Genomic DNA, 12,936 nt, shown 5'->3' with positions numbered 1-12,936 from the left:
GTAATGTACGAATCTGCGTCATCCCTCTACACGTGTTTCCGTGTTACTCAACCTCTGTTAGCAGAAACTTAGCATAAAAGCAACCTGGAAAGAAAGAAATGGTAAAACAAAATCCGTAGACCATTGATGAACTTGAACTTTTAATTTAGCACAACAAACAAGGAATAATAACGGTAAACTGTAGAAAATGAAAGTCAAACAGAACATTCGCCCCCCCCCCCCATTCTGGAACCTTCCAAAGTAGGGCAGGGTTACGGCTACGCCCAACCAACGGCAACCCATATAAGGCGGGCCCGGCCGCCAACTCTTGGTCAGGAAATCTTAACGTATGGGGGAGCCGGAGGAGAGGCAGGAGCCAGCAGCCTGGGCAGTTGTAGGTAGTCCCGCCACATGTCTCCTCGGCCAGCCGCAACGGGCCTGGATAGACTTAAGTAGTCCCGCCACATGTCCAGAGAAGAACGAGGCACCTCTTCCTTTTCCCTTCCGTAACAGCCGCAGCAGCTCTGGACGGCGGGATGTCCTGCACGTACCTCCACAACAATTTGTCCAAGTTGGGCTGGGAGGGAGAGGCGACGCGGACGAGCCTCTCCCACCTCCACCGATAGGAGGTCTCCCAGCCCCCGGCCCGACGCCGAACACCCCCAGTCAGGCGATGGTGCCAATACTTCCACAGCACCGAACACACCATGGTGGCACCCCAGTACTTGCGCAGCACCGAACGTGCAATGGTGGCCATATTTTCGGAACACCGAACCTGCAATGACTGCACTGATACTCGTGCCGCGCCGAATGCGCGCCACAGGTGGCCATACTCCCACAGCACTGAGCACAGGACTTGGGGAACACCGGATGTGGAGAGACCTTCATGCGGGCCGATGAAAAAGAGCAGCATGGAGTGCACCGGGAGAAGGAGACGGCGCGAACGAGTCTCCCTCGCCCCCCAGGTGGGGGCATCACAGCTGCACCCCAGCTGAACGTCCCGCTTTCACACGACAGGGACCTCTTCCTTTCACTCCGAAGGATCTCTCCCACTCTTGCAAACTCGACGAGAGTGGCCCTTGTAGGGCCTCAAAATGGCGTCTGGGTCCGCTGGAAGGCGGGCCCCGGCCACTAGAGTAACTTTGACCAGCAATATAACTCGAACATTTGCCCACTGGGGCACGAGCCCCCATCTCCGACAGCATCTCCGCAGCCTTGAAGATCCTACAAAGGTCCCCGGCGGAACCTTCGGCCTCTGCAGGTTTCCGGTAAGGGACGGCTGCCTTGATCGCCAACGAAATAAACGTGACATTGCCACTCCCTCTGTTAGCATGAATTCTAGAACTGCCGAAAAGGACTCTGGTCCAACTGCCAGTAATGGGAAACATTTCCCCCTGATGCTGCTTCCGGACTGAGCCGGCCCCGCCCAAGATGGCGCTGGTATCAATCGGAACTTACGAACACCTCGTGGTGTTCCTTCGCACTAATATAAACTTGATGTTCTGAGACTTTATATGATCCTTTGTACACTTGGCTAGAAAAGACAAGGAGAGCTCACTCGACGAACAGTATGAAAGGATCCCGTTACAAATGTTGATTACAAATGTACAATGTATTATATTTTTTTATAGCTGATGTATAACCTCATCTACGACGCACACATACGGTATACATATAGGAAATCTGATTGCAACTATTATGATTATGCTTCTAAATTATGAAAATAAATGCCCCCCGAACCCCCAGCCAATTAATAGACGTTTTAGTTTCTTACAAATGAATGAATAAAACTTTCCGATGTTTTTATTGCTGCAAACGACACCCCCCACTGTACGCACTTTAGCCATTGCCACGACCGGCCAAATACGACCGCACCCTCATAATCCACGTGCTGAAATGATTTTGCAAAATAAAGTTTTTTTGAAACTATGGACGGGTATTGCATGCTTTATTTTAAAAATGTGGGATCGGTGGGAAAGTTCTTTTCTGTGCACCCTACTCTGCTCTCTCTTTAAGGTTAAAAGAAGATGGTTGCCCAGCCCTGGAGGACGGATCGGATCGACAACACGACACTCCGCCTTCAAAGTACGCGACTGACCCATGAACTCTCGCGTAGAGGAAGACCTTGACTTCCAAGGATGGGTAAAACGAACGGTGTAAATGAGGGAACGTAAAAGGAGGGTGAAATGAAACGATGTAAATGTTATAAAGTACAACGTTCCAAGGTATCAGGGAACGGAGCTGACCCAAGAACCGAAGAACCTTAGAACGCCACAGCGTTGAAAGAGGTTTAAGGATCCCGATAGTGAGATACATCCTTTTGACTAGATACCTCGTACTAGGCACCTCTGGTTTCCTTTTTACATTTTCCCCGCACACGACCTATAAGGGCACACTGCCCCCCTCCCCTCCCGACCCCAGAAACCATACCCCCGGGGCCCTGCCCCGAGGAGGAAAAACGAGTAAGAGGTAAGTAAAGGACTTATGAATCCATGTATCTGAATATGCGCGAATGCTGTCTCCCCCACCCCCTTTTTTCTTCCCTCTGCAGGTTACATCAGAGATTACAGCCGAGGTGTGGCGAAGATCCGAAGCCTTGCCATGTCTAATACACGAAGCAGACTAGCGCCGCAAGGTGGTGCCTAAGCACGCCTGCAAACTACTCACGTATCGAACAAACCCGAAAAATTAGCACAACCTGATAAAAAGTGATCACCCTTAAACCAGACCGGACGAATGAACCCATGTCACATATGATGCGAAACTATGAGAGAATGTGTGTGTATGACTGAGGCGTTGACCCAACTGGTCGAAGGACCGAGAATGCGAGAAAGTGCGACAAAATGGTACCTCCTTTCTTCTTTCCTTTTTCTCAAGGCACGTCCCCTCTACCCTGTCTAATGCTCAAACTGCATGATTACAAGATTCTAACGCAGACCCGTGAATGCCCTTTACTGTGTAATGCACTAAATAGCCTTTTTTTGAATACACTGCCACCCTCTCTGTTGCACGTGTACTATTTAGCCTGCCGTTGCGCTCTCTCTCTCTCTCTCCCTCTCTCTCTCTCTCTCTCTCTCTCTCTCTCTCTCTCTCTCTCTCTCTCTCTCTCTCTCTCTCTCTCTCTCTCTCTCTCTCTCCCTCTATTTTTGCACTCCCACTCTTCCGAGTGATTAGCCCCGAAATTGGCAGACTGCCACCCCTAGCACACCACCTAATTGGCTTCAAATACCGTCAGTATTTGCACAAAAAAAACTTGTCTTTAATACAATCACCCTGAGACCGCGTCATTACCTCTCCTTTTCCGCTAGAAGTCAATGGACCGAGGTTGGGCCGTAAGGGAAAGGACAGGTAAGACGACAGAGGTTCCCTAATCTGGCCCGTAATAAGGGAACTACATGTCAACGGCTCCTATGGTATAAGAAAGGACCTCAGAATACGCGACCCTCCCCACCCCGAATTGTCGCAATACCCAAACAGGAAAAATTATCACCCCTGTTACATCCCCTGTATCAGCCGCCCAAAAACTGGAGTTATGAAACTACCCCTCATTTCCGGTTGTGAGAGATGGGTCGATTTATGCCCTTACCACAAGTTTCCTATGTCCCTGGTTGTCTCCCATAAAACCCCTGTCCTTTCTAATTAAGTAATCGGGCTGTAAAAGGTTACGTAGGATCCAGAATGATGTTTTACAAGGTTAACAGACTAGTCCAAGGTAAAGAAATCATCGAAATGAACCCCGTAGTAGTTGAAAAGCAGGATGCATCGATAGAAAAGAAATGTTTAGCCATGTTCGTCTCTCAGCAAAATGCCTGTGTAGTACCATGTTGACAACTCACAGTACCCTTTGTAAATGTAAAACTCTAGAGAACGGCATATCTTTGCCAGGTTCGTCTCACGAAGGTGGGTCACCATCAGATGAACTGTCGTGACTGTAATAAATAATTGTGAAGGAAAGTCATAGTAAATCCAACAGGCCCGTCACCGGTCATTCATATGCCAGTTGTGAACACTAATATAACGGGCATTTTCATTCTTTGCCTGGAGCTGGGAGAGAAATAGACTTTTTGATTATCTTCATCTGCAAATTCTCTAAAGACTGTCTTTTCAAACTTGTTTAAGGGTACTGCTGTTGGAGGAGAGAAGGACCGGATGTGGGAGCACGAGGCCTGACTGCAGACTAAGGAACACCTGCGACATTAGCCAAGGCGAGACCACGACAGAAAAGAGCTGCAGGACGAGGCACTGTTTTCGACAACATGAGAAGAAAGGGCCGACCTGATGCCCCTGCTCGATGTCCAGTGTTTGCCGACAAGTCCCCGCTCTCTGAATTCGGTCACACGCCCGCCTATCTGAAGTCTCTCGTTCCCCTAGTTTGTTCCTAATTTGGCCTTGCTCCATCCCCCTTTTCCTCCGACCTACCCTATGGACTGTTTTGTACGCTCTTCTTCCATCTGAACTTTCTGACAATCACCTCAAAGGACACAGGGCGAAAAGGACCTTTCCGACCAGAAACGCGAGGAAAGGGTCGTGCCCTGCAACGCAGAACTTAGAATAGAGCTGGACTTGTAGCTCCACCGCCGGTGCTCCACAGCGCCAACGAAAGGCAACAAAGAATAATGAGAACTCGTTAAACTTCGAACATTTGACATCCTCAATCGCCGTTTCTGCTAGGCCTCATTTCTCTCCCAGCCGCCATTGTATTGATCATGCTCCAATCCGAATCTGATATATGTAATAACCTGCCAGTCCACGTTATGAAATGTACTTGCTGCTCTCGCTACAGAATCGTTTTTGTATTGCATTCCTATGACTTTCCTGCTAAACAAATTGATCAAAGTTTATCAAATAGGTCCACCTCCTAAAAACTAGAAATGTTAAAATGTATTGTTTACAACTCTTTTCATCTAGGGTTCCTACCGTTTTCTTTCTCATGCCCACCACAATAGAACCGAGTAGAAAATGAACCAGCAAGATGTCTTGAATATGTTAAAGGGAGGACTGTTGAAAATTAGTACGTTTTGGTGAACATTATCTGCGCCATCTTGCCTCTTCCCCTGATGCCACACTTTTGTCGTGCGCACCCGCCATTTTAAGATGCCCCGATCAGAACGAACCCTTTTGCATGCCGCTGGCCCCTGACATAGCCCTTCGCCTTCACTAAGCCTGCACGCTGACCACCCCCCTGCTTGCACCTGCCTTGAATCATAAACCCCTCTTCGGCGCTGCTCTGCCCCAGGCCCTCATCCTGTTCCCAGCGCGACACCTCCCTTCTTCCCTTTCATGATCTCCGGCCCTTAGATGCAAACCCCCTTTTTCCCCGTGTGCCCGTTTGTCTTCCCCGTTCCCAGGCCGACACCCAGCCCTGCCGATACCATTCCTTGCCCCTCCCCGTACAATAGAAAGCTTCCCCCATCAAAGGATCCCCGGGTTGATCAAAGCCCCCACTCCATGAGATCCGATCAAACCCCCCCACATTCCGTGAATCGGCGGAATATCCAGCTGCGTGATACTCATCACCTGTTGTGACTAGGGTGGGGACTTCAACTGTAAATGTGTGTGGGAACGGGCCCAAAGGGGAGTTCCGGGAATGTCTTTTCCATACATCAAAGCTTTAACATGAATGTGTAATCTGCAATAAAGTCATAAAACAGTGTATAAGAGGCCAGGCCTCAGAAATGTATCTAGAGCACCTCAGAACGATACCTTCTGTCCGTTTCGTTGTGTTCTCCTCCGGAGAGAATAAAAACCTTGTTTCCTGCTTTCCAGTCTCCAGCGCCTGCCTCTTCATTGATTAAATAACTAGAGGGTCACAGAGGCAATACCGCCGGGCAAATATCGATTGTCCCCGACCCGACTCAGGTTTCAACAGTAATCCTTGCAAACTACTTATGTTGCCTTTAGCTGCTTGGCAATTCTAGTTAAGATTTACTTCCATAGCAATAGATTTTTGTTTGCAAATAACTTTATTGCAGTTTGTGATAGATATGCACTAAACTTGCCAGATGCTTCACGGGTTCAGTCCCATAATCTTCATTATACATTTTAGGGAGGATAAAGTTATTTGAGTGATAAACACCCCACAGGATGCTTTTCTCCCACTATAGCAAAGAAGTTCTGAATAGAATGACACCATATTTAGCTAGTGGGTAGAATCTTGCTCACTGTAGACAACATTATGTGGACTGGTGAAATTCCCATGAGTAGTCTTTGAGACATTTGCAATCCAACCTGTGTCTGGAGGGCTTTGAAGGGTTAAACCTTTGACGGCTAGGGCGTCCCACCTCAAATCTAGGGAACTGGGTTCGAGTGTCGGCAATGACGCTGAACATCCTGTGATTCTGGGCAAATCACTTAATCTCCCCGTGCCTAAACAAAAAATAAATGTATCCTCATGTAATTTTAACTGTTACTATGTCAAGCGCTTTGATACCCGATTCGGGTCAAGTTCACGCTATATAAAACTGTTAAATTAAAGATCGGGGGAACAGGCCAATATAGTTCTTGTCTGGAGCACACTGCCATAGTCGAAAGCCATACATAGTGGAGTTTTCCTGTGCACAGGATCGTAAGTATCTAATGAAAAATATATTTAAAAAAACAGACACTGTCTTTATTTACTCAGAAGAGAAAAATTACTTTTGTAGTTAAATATAGAAAGAAGATAGATATCCGTTAATCTCTTGAGGTCAGATGTACTACGACTGGACTCGCAGAAAGTGGTCCAAACTGCAGGCTGACATTTTGCGAATCAAATCTCATCTAACCTTGCGAAACAAACTATGTACCAATATGTCAATTCACATCTTAAGGAATGCTGCTGAGTCTGCTTAATTCAGAGACTCTGTCCATCACCACCCCTTGTTGTAAACAATTTTGTCCACCCTAAGCGTGGAAGGGTATACTCAGATGTGAGTCCCTTGCTCATTGCACCATCAGGATTCAAGCAAGCCGGGCCGAAGACGGCTGAAATGCCAGAAACCGGTCCCCGGAAGCTTGTTTCCTTCTCAGTGTAAGAATTGGCTTTTGTAGTCTGGTCTGCCCTGTTCCCATGACGCACTGGGCCAGGGACAGACTAATTTGCATACAGCCAGGTTCTGAAACTAGGATGGTGCAATGAGCTAAAAAACAGTGTTGGATCTAGCCCTGATCTCTTGACTGGGTGAGAGTATTCTGCTTAATTCAGAGACTCTGTCCATCACCACCCCTTGTTGTAAACAATTGTGTCCACCCTAAGCGTGGAAGGGTATACTCAGATGTGAGTCCCTTGCTCATTGCACCATCAGGATTCAAGCAAGCCGGGCCGAAGACGGCTGAAATGCCAGAAACCGGTCCCCGGAAGCTTGTTTCCTTCTCAGTGTAAGAATTGGCTTTTGTAGTCTGGTCTGCCCTGTTCCCATGATGCACTGGGCCAGGGACAGACTAATTTGCATACAGCCAGGTTCTGAAACTGGGATGGTGCAATGAGCTAAAAAGCAGTGTTGGATCTAGCCCTGATCTCTTGACTTGGTGAGAGTATTCTGCTTAATTCAGAGACTCTGTCCATCACCACCCCTTGTTGTAAGCAATTTGTAACTCAGTACAACTCACTACAGTCAAAGAAATTGTGGCCTGCAAGGGTCAGGAGACCACCACCACTGGCATAGTTTAAAAAAAATTCAAACTTGTCTTGTTTTAGAGCAGTCTAATTTATCTTAAAGGAAAGGGGGCTTATAAAAAAGAAAATTCATTTTGGAAAAGATTTAGTGAGAGTTGGCAGTGATCCCCTGGAACAATGCAGAATCTCTCTGAAGCAGCCAACCCAATTTGCAAAGATGAAGGGGTCCTGAGGGAACCCTTTCCCCTTTGTAAATTAGATAAAACCATAACTGGGCAGTCGGTAACTTTTTCAATGGTTTACAACTAGAATTATGGTCTCACACCATTGATATATCAGGGTTCGAATCACTCTTTGGGAGGGGCATCAAAAAGTGCCCTTTCCAAATAGCAATTCAGGAACCATTTCTAAACCAATTTAGCAATTCAAAAAACTTTTCGGAATTGCTTAATTGGTTTAGTACACAGGTCTTTCAGTGGTAACAAAACCTTAATGTAACAGTTCATAGTTTGCCACCACTAAAGCACCCAGAACATCTGGCCCAAGATCTCATCCTACCTCTGATCCCAAAAATCAGATGGTCAAGATGATTCATGCTAACTAAACATATATATTGTACCTTTCTACATTCTTTCAGCAAACCATGACCACGTCAAAAAATACAACTTCTAATATACTGAATTTGTATTATACACTAAACTAAGTGTTACTACAAGTGAAAATGGTTGTCGTTAATTAGACAAGGCTAATGAACTAAATTTGACATTATAGCATAACTAGCATGTCGCAGTGATGGGTACCATGAGAAAAAGATTAGAAGAGTATATTTAGGGATAGCACACTGGATGCCCCTTTTTTCAGTGCTTTAGTATGGGTAAAATGGCCACAATTTGGAGTATTCCACATGCTGATCATGGATGAAATCAACTGATGTTCCCTAAAAATATTACAAATTCAGCTGAAAAATATATTTATGATAATAGTGTTTAAAGCATACAAGCATATCAATATCCTATTTTATTCCAAATCTGCAAAAGGGCCCTAATAGGCACAAACTGACACTACCCCCTAACACACATAGCTCACCATAAGGCAGTTGTAGGAACGAAAATGGTACAAAATAACCACCATTGGTACATTTTGCTGGGTCATAAGTAATGCATTTGCTAGCGACACATAATAGAGGATCTACAATTACAACCCTAAATAGGCTAATATGTGGATATGGAATATTATTGTTTGAAACATAATGCAGGGTGTTGTCAGTATGATGTCATGCTGTGTAACGTGAATCCGGTTTCAGTCATTGAGTCTCAAGACCCTTTCAAAGGATTACAATTGGCAAATCTATGGAAGTTGCCAGTTTCCTTGAACTACTTCTTGAGCATTTAGAATTGTTTTGGTATGTCCAGTTAACACCCTTAAAGGAGTATAGTACAGGTTATGTAAAACACCTAAATGCTGTAGCCTTAAATTCAAAGATCTAAAAATGTGTCCCCAAGAACAATTGATATAAAATCTATTTAGTGAAGTTCCCAATACTACTTTAAGATTTTCACTAGTAAGATCGTACTCCTACTAAGAATCCTTGGTATTGGGGTCGTGGCTTGAAAGGCAAGCATGGCGGCCACTTTATAAAGGAGCTCTGTGCCACCACAGAGACATCTGCTGACACCAGAGCCTTTCCTATTGACCTCATGTGCTAAAGTGAGTCCCAGGACATGGCAAACCCATGGAGTCTGTTGGAGGACCTCTGAATGTGGAGGACACAGCATCGACAGTTAGAGCGGCATCCCTAAGGCCAGAGGAGTGGGCTTCGAGAAGCTCCCATAGCCTCTGGGAGCCTCAGTTCCCAGTGCTGTCACCTCAAGCCACATCTGGGCTGGCCGCTGCCACTGCTGAGGGCCTACAGTTGGAAGTTATCACCACCCCAAGAGTGCCGTAGAGAACGCTGTGGCTTGCTGGATCATCAGGGCTGCAATGGGTTGTGGTCTAACATGGGCAGCGGCCGCCGAGAGACTGCTGCATCCCACGGAGGACAGGGCATGGGCCGAAGGCGGTGAGTTGCAAGAGCAGGCAGGAGCAAGAGCTCCCTCCTAAAAGTCTGTCAATGGCCAGAGTAGTCCGGGAGCTGGCAATTCCTTAGGTGAGCTGGCCTGAATGGGAGGAAATGGAAAGTTAGGCCCAAGCTGCCTGGGCTCTCTGGAAATAGAGCGAATGGTGAGCTGCTGTGAGCATATTTCAGAGCACCCCTGTGGCAGCTGTAGTGACGGGGACATGAGTTCAGTGGCTATGGGAAGTGTTACTGAAGTGGGGGGCTCTCCCCCTGTTTTTCTGCCTCTCTCCCCCCTCTGCACACTCCACCCACATCCCACAGACTGTGACCCATTTATGATGACTGGGTGACATGGACCGCTGAGGTAGGGGCGTCCCTGTTTGGATGCATTACCATCACACTTCTTCCAGCCACATTTCTCTATCAGCGCTGGCCTCTCCTTCATTTTGTTAGGGTTGTGGTGCTTGGCCTGAGGAAGCGCGACTACCTAGAGCCGCCGGACCTGAGCTGGGAGCTCAACACATTGCTGAGTATCAACCAGGAGGGACTGCCATGCACTGGTGGTGCCATGAGTGAGGTTGCGTCAATAGGGGCACGGGACACACTGCATCTGACAATGCCCTGGTAGAATCTCTGACTGGTGCTGTGACAGGAAAGGTGAAACAAAGGTCGGTGAATAAGCTGTGAAGGGCTGCTACTGAGGTGAGGGAGCCAACCGCAGGCAGGAGAATAGTTGTGTGTTCAGTTCTGGAAGGAGTTCTAGAAAAACCCACAGGTCCTGTGGCTCAACAAAAGATGGACAAATATACTAAACAACTCACATCACTGGAGAAGGAGGGTGTGGTAGGAGGAAGTGATGTCCGCTCAGGGGGCCACTAAATGGCTTCCATTCTACAAGCTCTTGAAGATCTCATGGTAACGATGAAGGGCAAGATAGGGGAGCTGAGAGTTGACCTATCACTCATTAGGTAAGATCTACGGAATACGGTAGAAAGGGTCATAATAGTGAAATACAGCGTGTCTGAATTGAAAGTCATAGTCAAATTGCATGAATCCAGATTGTTTGCCCTGCAGAGACTGGTCGGTCAGTTGGAGGCAAGGACAGAGGATGATGAGGGCTTATCGTGGTGCATCAATCTATGCATAGTGGGCATGCTGGAAGGTGTGGAAGGAACCACTCCCATGTGTGTGTCTCCGTCTGGCTGAAGAGCTGGGTACCGACCTCCTAAGTCTCACCTTGCTTTATCATCGAAAGGGCGCACAGGGCCCTTCTTGCCAAGCACCCAGTGGGCCCCCCACCATGACCCTTCATCGTTCAACTCTTCAACTATGCTGAACAAGATGTTCTTCTAACGGCACGCCCCCTTGAGACTCTTACCTATCAGCCATCCAAGTAATTAATTTTCCAGACTATACGATGAAGGTCCAGCAACAACAAAGGTCCTTCCTGTAGAAGAAGAGGAAGCTTAGGGCCCTGAATGCTCAATATATGTTCCTCTTTCTAGCCCAACAGAAGGTAATCTTTCATGACAAAACTTTGTTTTTTGATACCCCGAAGGCTGCATGAGACTAGGTGGAGGAACATCACAATCTGCTGAACCGAGGTAGACTTCCAGAGGGTGGGGAACGAAAGTGAGGGGTGACAGGGAGGGCAGAGATGGACGATCTCCTTGAGACTGGAATACTGCCCCATGGCAAAGGAACTGGCATCGAGAGCACAGGGCACATTTGCTGAGCCTTGACAGATGTCAAGGGAGGCGTTCGGCTTCAGAGTTGGAGGTGGACTCTATGCAGAACACTGCTGCACCTGAGCCCTTGCTCTCCTTTCACATTCTCCCAGCATGACTCCTATCAGTAAACGCCACTAGGTGTCTGGCTTAAAACTAAGTGGTGGTGCTAAGGGCTGGCTGATAACCCATGCCCCGGATTATCTTTACTTTAATTGTTATTGTGCTTTAATTTTGGTGTATGGAGGGTGGGTGCTGGGGTAAGGTTGGGATTGGTTTGGGTGGAGGATTGCAGGGGAAGAGGGGTGGGGTAGGAAGGAATTCTTTTCTTTTCTTTATTTTCCTTTTCCTTTTTCAGTTTAGGTATAGTTCTGACACTTACATAGGCTTCACATATTGTCATGCATCACGCGCACACTAGGCTCTAGATCATTCACACAGATATGACCATGTCCGTGGCCTATTTAGTGACCCCAAAGCAACCCACCTCATCGGAACAACTTAATATTCTCTCATGGAATGTAAATGGCCTCCTTGACAAGATTAAAATGAGGGGTAGTTAGGAACACAACACACAAATAAAGCCTGGACATCCTCCTCTTGCAGGACATGCATCTCTTGGGCAACAATGTGCCCTTTCTGGTGTGCAAAGGGTTTACAAATATGTTCCATGCAGGGTTTCACTGTGGCTCATGGGAAGTGGCAATATTGCCACAGATGCATGTCCCCCTAGTGATATCGAGAGAATGGCATGATCAGCTGGGATGTTATGCCGCAGTGACTGGAACACTGCATGGGGCCCGCTGTCGCTGGTTTGTGTCTATGCCCCTCCTTTCTTTACATCGGAATCCATTGCGACAGTAAATTGGCTCCGACTGGAGCTCCCAACAGCCAGATTGGTTCTGGGGGTAGACTTCAATGGGGTGCATGACCCTGGACTGGACCGGTCTTCCGAAGGGCCTGTGGTAGGGATGCGACCAACCACTCTGGCCATGTTTATGCACAATATGTCTCTTTTAGACGTGTGGTGAGCACATCGTCCATTAGAGCGCCGATATACATTCTTATCTAATGAACACAAGACTTTCTCTCTCCTCTGTTTCTTACTCCCCACTACCGAGATCCGTAGGGTACTCAGTACACACATCCAAGCACGAGGCCTGTTGGATCACTCTCCTATTCAGGTGGACCTAGCCTGGGGGCCTCAGGGATCAGCAACAGGGTTGGACCTGAGTGGTCTGTGACTGCAAGATAGGGACTTCCGCACGGCCTGACAACAAATGGGAAAATATACTTCAGGAAAATGAAGGGTTGGTTGACTCCCCAAGCATTCTCTAGGAGGCCTTCAAAGCCACCTTCAGTGGAGATATTATTAGCTATAACAAAATTCAGAGAATAAAGACAGAACAAAAAATCTCGTATTGCTGAGCTAGAGCAGCAGTACCTTTCCAAGGTAGAGGACTCCATCCTATGGGACTCTCTACACACACACATATGCTTCTAAGACAGGAACACATGCAGGAAGCCGGAGTGGGTTGGCTAGCTATGCACAGTCAGATGTACCAGTGGGAGGACAAAGC

At 47.2% G+C, this 12,936-nt stretch overlaps 1 protein-coding gene across 4 annotated transcripts in view; it reads left to right on the top strand.

Moving 5' to 3' along the window:
* The window catches only part of LYN (LYN proto-oncogene, Src family tyrosine kinase), a 396,894-nt gene that overhangs the window by 94,739 nt on the left and 289,219 nt on the right, over positions 1-12,936 (top strand). The gene's annotated exons all lie outside the window — the stretch shown is intronic.

The sequence above is a fragment of the Lissotriton helveticus genome, chromosome 4_1 (genome assembly GCF_964261635.1).
Source record: "Lissotriton helveticus chromosome 4_1, aLisHel1.1, whole genome shotgun sequence".
NCBI lineage: Eukaryota > Metazoa > Chordata > Amphibia > Caudata > Salamandridae > Lissotriton > Lissotriton helveticus.
The sequence above is the reverse complement of the archived record's forward strand: the minus strand, read 5'-3'. Positions and strand labels throughout refer to the sequence as shown.